Genomic DNA, 13,945 nt, shown 5'->3' with positions numbered 1-13,945 from the left:
GGGCAGCTTCAAACACGGGCATCGGGAACCTCTCTGGCGAGTCGAGGCCAGGCTGTAGGGAGCTGTGCCCAGCTCTGCAGGGCCATGGCTGGGACAGGCTATGGGGAGCTGTGCCCAGCTCTGCAGGGCCATGGCTGGGACAGGCTATGGGGAGCTGTGCCCAGCTCTGCAGGGCCATGGCTGGGACAGGCTATGGGGAGCTGTGCCCAGCTCTGCAGGGCCATGGCTGGGACAGGCTATGGGGAGCTGTGCCCAGCTCAGCGGGGCCATGGCTGGGACAGGCTATGGGGAGCTGTGCCAGGCTCAGCGGGGCCATGGCCGGGCAGGACTGTGGGGAGCTGTGTCCGGACCTGCTGAAGGCTGGGGCTGACAGAGAGTCCCGGGCCCCAGGCAAGTCAGGACTTGTGCTGTCCTCAGGGATGTGATATGTTGAAAGGCTTTCTGAAAATGTTCGTTCTGGAGAGGCAGTACAGATTTTAGGTTCATTCAGGAGAACTGGTAAACACCAGAGAAGTGAAAATGAGTAAGAGCTCAGTTTTCAAGAGAAGAAAATCTCAGAACCTCTGTTCCTGTCACTCGGGCCCTTGTGCTTTGTATCATTGGCAACTTCCAGTTCCATCAACACTGAACTGGAATATCCTCCCTGTGCATGTTTTGTCCATCGGAAAGTTGTTTCAATAGTATAGAAATGGAAATTTATGCGGCTGGATAGGCAATTCCCTAAATGCAGACAGATTTTGATTCACTGATTTCACCTTGGTACCTGGGATTGCAATTTCTTTTACCTTACGCTGCATTTTTGCATTTTTATGGGGTGTGTGAAAAACAGCTCAGTGGCTTAACCAGCAGTGATAGTATCTGACACCATCTATGAAGGGATAAACACTTTTACACTTATGAGAAAGTTTTCACGTATGAATTTTTATGGAATGGATTTTTAGTTATTCCAGTCTTTCTGGCTGAAAATTTTGGGAGAATTTTTTCCTGAATCACTAAGGTCTTAAAAAAAAATCATGAGGGAGAAAGGTATATTTATCAGAATTTGCTCATACATAGAGAGGCATATATAATTTCATCAAAGGTAATTGCTTTAGTTATAATAACTTCAAAGTGACAGAGATAATGAACATTACCTTGAGCATAGTAAGAACCTTGCTGTAATAGTCGTTTTAAGTGCCTTTTTGTACATTTCTTACTGTTAGTTTCAGAAACAGAAATAATATTAAAAGGCCCAATGAGACTTAACTAGGTACTTGAAGTGAGGACCAAAAGATGATCTGAACTCCATGCCACTGGGTGGATTATTCTGTCTCCTATTCATCTTATTCCCTATCTGCAATCTCTGAATACTGTAGCTTGACAAGTTTGAAGACTATTATGTGGAGCTCTTGCTGTTCCATCTGATCTTTAATTTCAGTATGTCTCAGCATGGTCTTGAAGCTCTCTTTGGATTTTGTTTCTTTGACTTCAGTTTTGTCCCTAGTCTTTTTTTTTATTATTATTATTCAGATTGATCTTTCACCCTCTGATTTCTGCTATCTTTCTCCTTTAGCTGTATCTCGTCCTCCTTTTCCTCCTCCTCCTTAATCTCAGGCTTGGCCTTTCTCTTATCCCTGGCTTGAGATTCAACCTTTTCTTTTCACACAGGGCTGGCACTCTCCCCTTCTCTTTGACCTTAGACTTAACATTTCTTATGTCCTCCAGTTTTTCTGTGTCTTGTTCTACATACTTTTTTTGGCATTGTTACTTTCTGGCCTGGAGTTTCCCTAAGGGGATTTATCGTTCCATTTGCCATTCAGAATTTTTTAACACGGCAAATTATTCTCTCCCACATCTCCAGCATTTCTCTGGTCTGTGTTGCTGTTTTGGGCCTAGGCTTCATGAGTTTAATTCTTCCTGACTTCTCATAGCAGTTTGCAAATTCTTCAGATTTATTTTGATTTGATTCAAAGTGAGTCTAGTATCTTTGTTTCCAGCCTGCTTATTGTATTTTGGCTTTGGGTTTTTTTCTTTAGTTGTTTTTAGGTTTGGTTTTGGCTTTTTTTCTCCTCAGCATGGTTTATTTTTTTATTGCAATTTTCAGGTTTTGACCTGTAGTATTAATTATTATGTTTGTTTGGAACCTCATTGCTCCAATATTTTCATCCTTTCATCCTTTGTTTTTTAATGAAATGTGTATTATATTCTATTCAAATATTTATCCTCATTTATTCTCCTGATGAGGAGGAATTTTTAATCTTTTTTATCTGCTATATCACACGTGGTATCTTTTTTTGATAGGTGGTTCAGGATGTTTCTGATGTAGCCCACATAAGAAATTAATCTGTGTTTTGCCAGTTGTATTACCAAACATTCATATCCAAATAATTTTGAAGGCAAGATGATTTCTCAAGAAATGTTAGTTCTTTATGGAAAAAAATAAGCACTGCAAATTCACATCATTTGTTCCTAGCTGCCATCATGCCTTACACACAGCTTCATTTCTCCTCTCTTTCTGCATCCTGTGGAGATGGTCTCAGCCTTTCTATTTCTGTGTTACTGCTTCTTTGCTGCTGCTGTTGTATCTTTGGTAGCAGCCCATTTTCTCTAAAGAGCAGTCTCTGTTTATTGTTTGTGTTAGGCTGTTCTGCCTACTTCCTCTGTTCATCTTTGGTCTCTGCTAGACTTTTTCTTGCCCTTAGACCTTGCCAAGATTTATACAATCCTGATCTTTCTTTTTTCTTGTAGTTTCTCTCTGAAACCACCCACTTGATTTGTGGGATATTTTAGTTATTTGTGGCTGAGGATACAGTCCCTTACCTCGGGCTTCAGAGGAGTATCAATCCCTTTTCCCTACTTTCTCTGACTATTACTACCACATGGGTATCCTTTTGGGACAGGCACATATCAAGACTAGAGATACAGAAAGGTTCAGAGGTTCAATTATTAAAACAGAAATAGCAGAGAATCATGAGGAATGTATGTCAGAGGGAGAAAGAAGCAACACAGGTTTCACATCTCTTTCAGTTCTTCTTGAAGACAAGGACTGTAACTCAGAATATGTACATTGAGAGGGAGTTTGTGGATGAGAGGCTTCCTGTCTTCTGGTGTGCTGCTTCTGATTAAAGTTGCAAAATAGGTCTGCAAAATGGGAGTTTTTTCTGGATGAATTTCCTCCCTTTAGGCAGAGAGTTGTTGCCTATTCAGCAAAGGAAAAGTTACATTTCACTGCCTTTGCATTACTCGATACTTAATTATATTTGGTTCAAGTAAGGAATTAAGATACCACCACTCATTCCTTTGATATCTCAAAATCAACATTACCTCAGCTGGGATATGTGAAGAGTGGGTTGTTAGTTTTCTGACTTGAAGCCCACACTCTTTGACTCATGAAGATATTAATAAGTCTTCTACAATTCAGGATGCCTTTTTTCCTCCCCACTAAAATACAAATGAAGACCATGGTCATATTTAGTTATTTTGTTTTCATATACTTTAATCAAGGTAAAAAAAATATTTCCGTATCTCTGATACTCCTCTAGCTGATCTGTGCCTGTTTCCTGCTGTGAGACCTACCTCTAGACAGGCAATAATGAGTTGAAATAGCAGCATCTGCTTACTTGATATTCTGACTTCTGGACTATTGATGCTGAGAATATTACAGAACTGCCTGCATGCATTTACCCATGGTCTCAGGCACATGGTGTGATTCTTGGGGTGTCCTGCACAGGAGCAGAAGGTGGACTTGATGATCCTGATGGATCCCTTCCAACTCAGGAAATTCTATCACCCGTTGTTTAATCATGGATTTTCTTTTATAGTTAAAAAGATTCAAAAATTTAATTGTTGATAAATATGTCACTATAGATGAAATTTTTCAATTTCACAGTGGGGAGAACTGATTGTGAAAATTTTCAAAGAAAGAACTTGGTATGAAACTGAATTGAAAGGGAAAAACACTGTAGAAGTTACGTGTTAAAAGATGTATTTAAAGATGCTGAGATTGAATTCAAAGGGGTACATTTTCTTAGAGTGACTTCATGAACCTATCTGCTCAAACAGAAGTTAATTACAATAGTCCAGTAATTGTGTTGAATAAATTGAGGATCAAAGAATAAAATACATGTTTCTAGCTTATATTTAGGTATTTCCAGGAGCTGTCAGGGGTTTTGGGGATAGCTGGAGACATTGGGTCATATTATGTTCAAAACAAAGCAAATTTTTTATGAGATAGATTTTATTTCTCAAGTTAGACTAAGATTCTGTACATAATGACAGAATGCCAGTATTACTAGGTCCTTGTTGTATCACCTATAAAATCAGAGACAGTTGTGGTAATTTTGAGAAATTACTCAAGTAAGCTTAAACTGGGTAGCATTAAAACTAGGACCATTATAGCCCCATCAGATGTAATTTACAAATGCATCTGTGGAATGGTATAATCAAACCTGTTTATAGATTTCACAAAAAATATGCTTAGAGGGACTTCCAAGTTCCCATAATATTTTATTAAATTTTTTAATTATGATGAAATCAGCTGTCACAGATATGAAGACAAAATAGCTCTTTAAAAAATAAAAAACTGTGTAGAAAATGACTATATTTTGTCTTAGAATTGAAGTGCTAGTCTTTTAATGTGTGCCTATGCTTCCTGATAGGAAGCACAGTGTTAGCTGTTGCTTTTTTTGAAAGCAATTGACTATTGCAGAGATAAATTCTAAACATGATCTGTAAATGGACATTGTGGTTACTAAAATACCTAAGTTTAAATTATAACTTAGTCATCTACAAACAAATTCAGTCTGCCAAGGACAACTAGAAGACAGTGTAAGATAATATGAAGGTGAAAAGGATAAACGCATAGGTACAGAGCTAAACTTGGAAAAACCTAGTTCAAAAATAGTACTTTTCTTAATTTTTATGCTTTAAAGTTAGGGTCTATTTTGGTACCATGGAGTGACAGTAAATGCAATCCACTGTGTTACCAGTAAAGCTCTCTTCTCTTCTCTTCTCTTCTCTTCTCTTCTTCTTCTCTTCTCTTCTCTTCTCTTCTCTTCTTCTCTTCTCTTCTCTTCTCTCTTCTTCTCTTCTCCTTCTCTCTCTTCTCTTCTCTTCTCTTCTCTTCTCTTCTCTTCTCTTCTCTTCTCTTTCTCTTCTCTTTCTTCTCCTTCCCTTCCCTTCCCTTCCCTTCCCTTCCCTTCCCTTCCCTTCCCTTCCCTTCCCTTCTCTTCCTCTCTCCTTCTCTTCTCTTCTCTTCTCTTCTCTTCTCTTCTCTTCTCTTCTCTTCTCTTCTCTTCTCTTCTCTTCTCTTCTCTTCTCTTCTCTTCTCTTCTCTTCTCTTCTCTTCTCTTGCTTCTCTTCTCTTCTCTCTCTTCTCTTCACTTCACTTCTCTTCACTTCCTCTTCCCTTCATCTTCCCTTCCCTTCCCTTCCCTTCCCTTCCCTTCCCTTCCCTTCCCTTCCCTTCCCTTCCTTCCCTTCCCTTCCCTTTCCCTTCCCTTCCCTTCCCTTCCCTTCCCTCCTTCCCTTCCCTTCCCTTCCCTTCCCTTTCCCTTCCACTTCCCTTCCCTTCCCTTCCCTTCCCTTCCCTTCCCTTCCCTTCCCTTCCCTTCCCTTCTCCCTTCCCTTCCCTTCCCTTCCCTTCCTTCCCTTCCCTTCCCTTCCCTTCCCTTCCCTTCCCTTCCCTTCTCTTCTCTTCTCTTCTCTCTCTTCTCTTCTCTTCTCTTCTCTTCTCTTCTCTTCTCTCTTCTCTTCTCTTCTCTTCTCTTCTCTTCTCCTCTTCTCTTCCTGTAGCAGTAATTAAACTATAAAGGATGCTTAAATAAAGAAATACAGGTTTAAAATGAGAAGGGAGGCTGTGTTAGCCTCAGTGAATTTTCACTGCCATTGACAGCCATTCCTTAAATCCTTCTTTATTTCATACATCCTAGGTTTAATCACATACTGCTGTTGGAGAATTGGAATGACTGTCAGTCTACAGGAGCAGTGTATCTCCAGTAAAAGTACCATTGTTATATGGATAGATTTAAGACACTACTATAGCTTGGAATTAAGATTGTCCTAAACTTCAACATCTGATTCCTCAATGGGTGTGTATAATAAGCTGCAGTGTTGCCAGCCTTCCCTTGCAGCAAGTGTCCAGATGGACACTTTGACAGTTATCTAGGGTGTTTCACACATTGCTTATTCATAAGGAATACTGCTTTTTTTCATATTTCAGAATTTCTTCTTTAGAGATGTGTGTTCACATAGCCATCCACTGGTAATTATTTCCAACTTACAAAGATAATCACGGTGTTTACATAGAATTGAGGACTGTGTTTGCAGCTGTTACAAAGAATTGCACTTACAGGGAGTGGTTGGGCTGTACCATCCATGAGGAAGTATTCATTGTGATTCAAATTGCAGAATCTACAATCTTTATGCTGATCAACTTAATGCAAATAAGAATAAATTATAAGAAGTGACTTTAAGAGCGATACAGAGAAAAATAGAGTGCATGTTTACCTGGCAAAATGTGTGCAGGGGATAAGTAAATCCTATAAAATCTACTGGCTTTGAAGGGAAGATACGTATTTAAGGTATTAAAGTCTTGAAAACTATTAAAATTACCTGAAATACCGTTCTTATCACTATTAAGGTTTGAGTTTTAAATCACAGTGTCTTGGGATACTCTTGACAGAACAGACTGTTGGTAAATACTGGAATTTAATCTATCTAAATAATAAATCTAAAATGGATAGATTATTCAGAAATAGTCTATCAATTTAAATGTCATTTGAAGTATAAACTACAATTTTCAATTGCACATAGGAAAGAAAAAACAATAGTAAAATGGCTTTAATATTGATTATTTATATTTAAATTAAATTGAATATATTTTAATATATTTGGCTATTAAAATTTTATATTTGGCTATGCATAATATATGTTTGGAGAAATATTTAAACCAAAGTGTTTTTTCATTATTTCATCTGTTTCTTGGATTTTAAAGTATTTACTTGTCTTTATTATACATAAAAAATGTTTACTTTTGTGGTATTCAGGTTTAAAGACAGTTCTGTCTTTGTAGCAGTGATCAATCTGCAAAGAAAAAATATTGCTAATAATTTTATAACAGAAATCAATACACTATGCTTAATGTATTTATTGTGTGGTTATTAATATTGTGATTTCCCTTTTTGTAATCTTGATAAACAGTGTTACAGATGATTTACTAAGTAACTTCTTTTTTTACCATTTGTGACTCATATGTGTGCATTTCTCTTCTTCATTTACTGAAGAGCACTGTGTATTTTTTCCTAACAGGAAAAATTTCTGCTATAACTAAAATGACATCATGCTGCCTCCTATGGGGGAATGCTGAAGCGTTTTCACAAATACAACACAGTGGTAAGTACTAAAATCATGTTCATAACAATTTCTTTTTTTGTAAAAATATGTAAAAGAAAGAAAGCAGATCTCTGTTGCTAGTGTTCTTAAATGTGTTTGAAATATCTTTGCAATATAGACATCCAGTTAAAATGTTTGTTTACTGTATGTTCATCCAATGAGACATGGAATACAGTGCATTCTAAGCATTAGTGGTGTTTATATGCTTACTCATTATAAGAATGAATTGTTATTATTTTTCAGCTCTAAGAATTGAATGTTACCAATAGGTTTGTAGTTAAAAGACATGGGATTAAAACTGGCTATTGGGACACTGCTACTCAGTACAGTTTGGGGGTTCCAGGCCACACTGTACCAGACAGAGCTGATTGTCTTTGGTTTGTAAGACAAGATTGGGTTTCAGAGTTCTTATGAGGCTGTTACTAAAAAAGAGGCTTGGTTGCTGTTTCATATTGCTACCATAAAGATCTCCTTTTTCCTCTCAGTTGTTAGCAAAATATGAGAGAACATATTTTTATATATAGCAAGCATTATACACAGATAACACATATATGTATGTGTATATATATCACACAGATATACATTCTTATTATGACAATATGAAATATGTGACAAGGGTTTAATTTAGAAATCTATACAGAGAATATATTCTATTTATAAAACACCTTAATCGAATTACCATTCTTTCATACCGTGCCTGACACATTGATTAATGAGAAGGGAATGAGATGTACAAGTGACCAGAAAAGTTTCTCTGGTACATATTTTTCCTTTTCACTTTGTATTGTCCATGAACTTCAAAGCAGATGCAACTTTTTCTATAATCATTGTACTACCTGTAGTACAATGATGTTTCCATTTTGCATTGACACTGGGACCTAAATTCAAGGAGAAGGAGTAATAATATATCTGATGTGATAATAAAATTGTGAATAAGCAATAATTCAAAGTGTGACAGGTTAGTTATGAGAATCGAGGGTACCATTATATGAAGTGCAAAATTCAGACAAAGAAAATAACAGCTTTGAAAATTCCTGTGATTTTTGCATCACTGAACCATGTTTATTCCAATTTGTAACAATTTACATAAAATTGAATAAAAAATACTTTATGAGCAGGATCCTGTTTAATAGTTTAGCATCCACACTGGTTGTGATAATAGCTGAACTCTTAGTAGTTACATAGTGAGTAGTACAATACGCATGAGTGCCATTCATAGATTTCAATTACTTACTCTACTTGAGAGAACTCATGACATTTTTTTCAGGAATGAGGCAAGCAATTGATATAAAGAATACAAGGCTCATATAAAGCTGAAGTTGAAATAATTTAATTTCTTTGGAACTAACAGTTTGTGGTACATTTACCTTGTCTGGCACTAGAATAAGCCACAGCCATGTTCCAAGAAGAGAAATTGTCATCTCTAGATCTATCACAATACACTGAGATAGACCACAGAAGCTGGGGAGAGGATTTTGAAAGGGAAACTGAGGGATGAAAGGATTTTAGTTTTCTCTGTTTTCTCAGCATTTTGTTTGTTCTTCATAACACACAACAGGAAAGTCAGAGAGGAGGAGAAGAAAAGGAAGCAAACAACATTAAAACAGAAAAGTGAGATGGAGCCTACTGATGTCTGGCTTTTAACTCACACTGCAAGTTAGTGAACATCAGAAGCCAGCTGTGCCTTTTGAAAATTTCCTTGTTCATGTGAGGTGATAATTGGACTATACATTAAAAAAAAAAGAAAAAGAGATTATAAAATGAAGTTATAAATCAGCATAAAATTTCTCTCTGTTTCTCTGCTTGCTAATTTTCTGAAGTAGACACAAATATTTGTGTTCAACTGCCAGCCCTGAGGTACTCCAAAATACACAACAAAAATATTTGTTAATTTCTTATTTTGTCTAGAAATTTGTATTGAGAATGTTTTCAGGAGACAAATAGAAATGGATCCAAAGGCCTTCAGGGTAATGCATAATCCAAGACAAACTAACCCGGAATCAGCAGGCAATAGGGATCCATTTAGATGAACAAAAAAATTCAAAAAGTTAACTAGGGATGGTAACTTGGACAGATTGTAACTATGACTTTGGCTATATTGTACTCTTATATTTAAGAGAAATACAGAAAGGAATCCCTACATCTTGAACATTTTAACTGCTTACTTGCTATTTTTCTCATCCGTAATTCCAAATAAAATTCTTTAACATGATAAACCCATACTCTTTCTGAAGAACAGAAAACATACATTTATGTTTGGAGTATGCAATATGTGTTTCCTGGCAATGCACAATATCGTATTAAAAATTGAAGCAAACAAATGGCCCATGATTTGTCCTCAGATTTTAATCTTGCATCAGAAGTTTAAGTGAGTTTAAATGGTGGGATTTTGTTCTAGAATCCCAACCTGACAGCTGAATGTGCAGATGGAGCCCTGTGGTAGTCTGTGAAGTGCTGTGTCGTTCCTTTGATGTAGCCACATACTGTCAGATTCTTGATCATGTTCTCAGACTCTGATCAAACCTTCTGTCTTGTATCATTTATGGTAACAAATGTGAAGGAAAAATAAAGCCTTTATATTAGAAGGCAGGAATAAATTGTTCCAGTTTTAGTCTTGGGAGTTTTAGGAAACAGATCAACTCTTTATTCTCTGAGGAAAATCAGGGCACAATGCAATTCTCATTCTTAGAGCTGTCAGCTCTCCTCAGCTTACTTTTCAGCTCTTGGGATTCAGATAAGAATCTTTGCCTTCCTCTTGTCAGGGTTTATGTCTGTACATGAAAGTACTCTTAGCTGAGCAGTCCAACCTCTGTTTAAGCAGTGTCTTCAACTGCTCCAGTTTTCTCTTTAGGTTCTCACTGATTTTATACTCCTAGGTGGAAGAAAAATGCTCCCCACATTTTTCTATCTTGGTGAAATATCTGCACAATTTTAGCATGGAAATCCATCAGTTATATGGACCTGTACTCTGATACATAGGCTCTGCTGAAATTATGGTGTGCATTCTTCTACCAGTTCTCTTAATTTTGAAGCACAAGGAAGGAAGGAAGGAAGGAAAGAACTCAGTTTAAAATTCTTCCCTTTTATAAAGATAGAAGGTGTGTTTTCCATACTGAATCATAAGTGAAAACCAGAAGCAGCTCATGAAGTTACCACCTAAACTCAGACAAATGTCAATTAATTGAGGCTGATGCTCAACATTTCAGTAAGTTTCCAAATTGGAAGCTCTATCTTCTTCAAGAAATTCCAGTAGTTTAAATTCAATTTAACATCTACTGTTTGGATATTTAACCAGACTTTAATGAGAGTTTGTCTAGATTTTGTTGTAGGATGTTCCACAGCTCTCTATGCATCCACCAGTTTTTTCCAAGGAGAGTGTTCTGAAATCATAAATCCAGTGTAGTGTTTCTCAGTTTGTCTTGAAAACATAAGTTAAGTTGCATCATCTGCTTTGCTATGAGATGTTACTGGTAAATCTAACCTTAACAAATGATGTTAAGGTGTGTTCTCCATTAAAGGTAGAGACCTACTGTGAAGAGTGGAATCAAAATATTCAGATTCTTTAATGCATATAAATAATTCCTTGCTTCCATTTTAATTCAAAATTATGTATCCATTATTTTTTATTCCAATATTTAGTTGACCTAAACTATCTAAAATTATCTAAAAGTAGGTAAACTCTAATTATCTCCACCAATATGTGAATTTCTTAAGAACCCAAGTGAGGAATGGAAATACATAGTATTTTTCAAATATTACTCAAATATGAAATAGCAAACACCAAAATTTTCCAGGTCATTAAATTTACTTTCAGGTGGCAATGCAATTGAGTAATTTTAAAACTTCTACCTAAGCTCATTAGTTTTATTAAAAGCTTTGGGAAGATAGTTAAACAATTTTTTGAAAATATGAGTGATGATTGTCTTAAATCTTTGACTCGTACACTGTTCTTACCTAAGTAATGCTTCTAGAAATATAATTGATTTTGTAGGAAATTAATTTGAACCTAACATTACATGAAGTATTGTACAACAATAACAGAGAATGGTTAAAGAAGTATAATTTCAACATTATACAGACTTCGTGGATAATGGGAGTTCACTGAATCATAACATCATGAGCAATAAGTAAATGTGAAATAAAAAATAATCACACTACTTTGCACAGACAGCTCATTCAAAGTTCAGTCATGTTCAATTCAAAGAACCAGAGTGCAAATTTTACTATCTCAGTGTTCAAACTTGAAAATGTTTTTTTACTATGACTAACATAATTTAAATCTACTGTACTGAACAACAGGTAATGATATTATATCTATTATATCTGTTTCCGTGGGGAACTCTTAACTCTTAAAAGAAGTTTCATAATAACTCAGTGGATTTTTTTTCCCCCTAAGAACAGGAAAGCTTTTGAGAACAAGATTCCAGTGTAAATAAATTACAGGCAAGCAGTTGTCCTCTTCCTGTCAAGGTTCAAAACCCCCTGCATCTTCATTTTTAACCACAAGACCATAGTTTTTGTTTGGACAACTCAGTAGTTGATAGGAAAGGAAGACCATCTATATCTGTTTATAAATATCCCTTTACCTGTTGTTCAGCAGTTATCTCCCTCAGTTTTCAAATAAAAGAAATAGCTCTGTGTAAGAGCAAAATTTTGTGTCCTCCTGTTATTTCCATGGCTTAATTTGAGCTCTGCTCCCTGAAATTTCTTTTAGAAAGAACTCACAGAAGATAATTTCTGGGATCATCAACTCCAGCTTCTATAACAGGGGACGATGATATCATACAATGTTTTTACACAGGTTGTAATCTAGGTTTTGAAACAAAGGCTACATTGGTTACTGGTGGAAACCAGTAATGAATGATGTCTCTCAAAGGTCCATACTGGGACACTGCTATACAATATCTTCATCAGTAACATAGACAGTGGGATTAAATGCACCCTCAGCAGGTCTGTGGATAAGGGGTGCAACTGATTCACTTGAGGGAAGAAATGCCATCCAGGAGTACTTCAACAGGATGGAGGGGTGGGTCAATGAAAACTTAATGAAGTTTGGTGAGACCAGTATAAGGTCTTGCACCTCTGTCATGGCAATATCCATTACCATTAGGGGCTAAATGATGAGTGGATTAAGAGTAGCCTTGCAAAGAAGGACTTGGAGGTACTGGTGGATGAGAAATTGTTAATGAGTAAGCAATGTGTGCTTGCAGCCCAGAAATCCAAGTGTCCTGGGGTGCATCAAAAGAAGTGGCCAAAATGTTGATGGAGACGATTCTGCCTCTTTATTCTGCTCTGGTGAAACTCCACCTTGAAGTGCTGCACCCAGCTCTGAAATCCTCAACACAAGAAAGACATGGACACATTAGAGTGGGTCCAAAGGACAGCCACAAAGATAATCAGAGGACTGGAGCACCTTGTCTGTGAGGATAGACTGAGACAGTTGGAGTTGTTCAGCCTGGAGAAGGGTCTTGTGAAACCTTACTGCAGCTCTTCAATATATAGTAAAGGAGCAATAAGAAATGTGGAGACTTTTTATCAGGGCCTGTAGTGACTGGGAGTAAAGGAGGAGTGGTTTTAAACTAAAAGAGCATAGCTTTAGAGGGGCTGCAAGGAAGAAGTTTTTTATTGTGAGGGTGGGGAGACACAGAAACAGGTTGCCCAGAGAAGCTGTGGATGCCCCATCCCCAGAAGTGCTCAAGGCCAGGTTGGGTGATTTTGAGCAACCTGATCTAATGTGTGGCATCCCTGGTCATGGTCATGGAGGTTGGAACGAGATAGTCTAAAAGTTCCCTTGCAACCAAAACCATTTTTAATTTTATGATATTTCTCCATAATATCATAGTGATTGTCTATACATGTTTATAAAACATGCAAGAGTATTAAGGTAAATGGCTGAGTATATGTATAATGGATCGATTTTCACACTCATATAGCACTAAAGGTAGCACTGAATGTACCTCAGCATCAGAACTGGAATTTGGAGATAAAATAGAAAACCAGTAATGATGGAATCACATTTTGGTTTAGGTTTTTTTTTGGTTTTTTGTTTGTTTTTTTTTTTTTTTTTTCGAGCGAGGGGGTGTTTTTGGTTTTTTTTGTTTTTTTTTTTTAATTTTTAAAGAAATTATATCACACTGAAACTCTTCTGAGTAATGATCTCAATGTAGCTATTTGCAGCTGATGTCATGGTTGTGTGCTCTAGCCGTAGTATGGCATTGTTCATCAGCACATCAGAAGAATTAAGGTCTTTGGTTCTTTCAGACGGATTTTCAAAAATAGGCTTTTAGTACAGTTTTAGGAAAAAAACTTGCAGCACCACTCCAGAGGGCCTGGATATCCCATACATTCTATGTCAAGTCTACTAAAATACTGAATTATTTCCATTCTGTGCTAAATGCGAGTAATCCACCACAATTATGCTAATCACTGCCCTGAAAACAAATTGATACAGCTGTTGAGTGACTAGGGAAGATGATGGCATATTTCTTTCTTTTTTGAAAGAAAAAAATAAAATGTTTTTGCCAGCAGGAAGCCAAACTGCTTGTAGAAATTACTTAGAATTGAAAATCACTAT

At 36.7% G+C, this 13,945-nt stretch overlaps 1 protein-coding gene across 2 annotated transcripts in view; it reads left to right on the top strand.

Annotated features, from left to right (window-relative positions):
- The window catches only part of NLGN4X (neuroligin 4 X-linked), a 158,432-nt gene that overhangs the window by 20,954 nt on the left and 123,533 nt on the right, over window positions 1-13,945 (top strand). For both annotated transcript variants that reach the window (XM_014884531.2, XM_014884528.2), the window contains exon 2: window positions 7,288-7,371. The gene's annotated coding sequence lies outside the window, so the exon portion shown is untranslated. The remainder of the gene's footprint in view (window positions 1-7,287; window positions 7,372-13,945) is intronic.

Source organism: Sturnus vulgaris, chromosome 2 (genome assembly GCF_052056855.1).
Source record: "Sturnus vulgaris isolate bStuVul1 chromosome 2, bStuVul1.hap1, whole genome shotgun sequence".
In the NCBI taxonomy this organism is placed as follows: domain Eukaryota; kingdom Metazoa; phylum Chordata; class Aves; order Passeriformes; family Sturnidae; genus Sturnus; species Sturnus vulgaris.
This window is presented reverse-complemented; position numbering and strand designations above follow the sequence as displayed.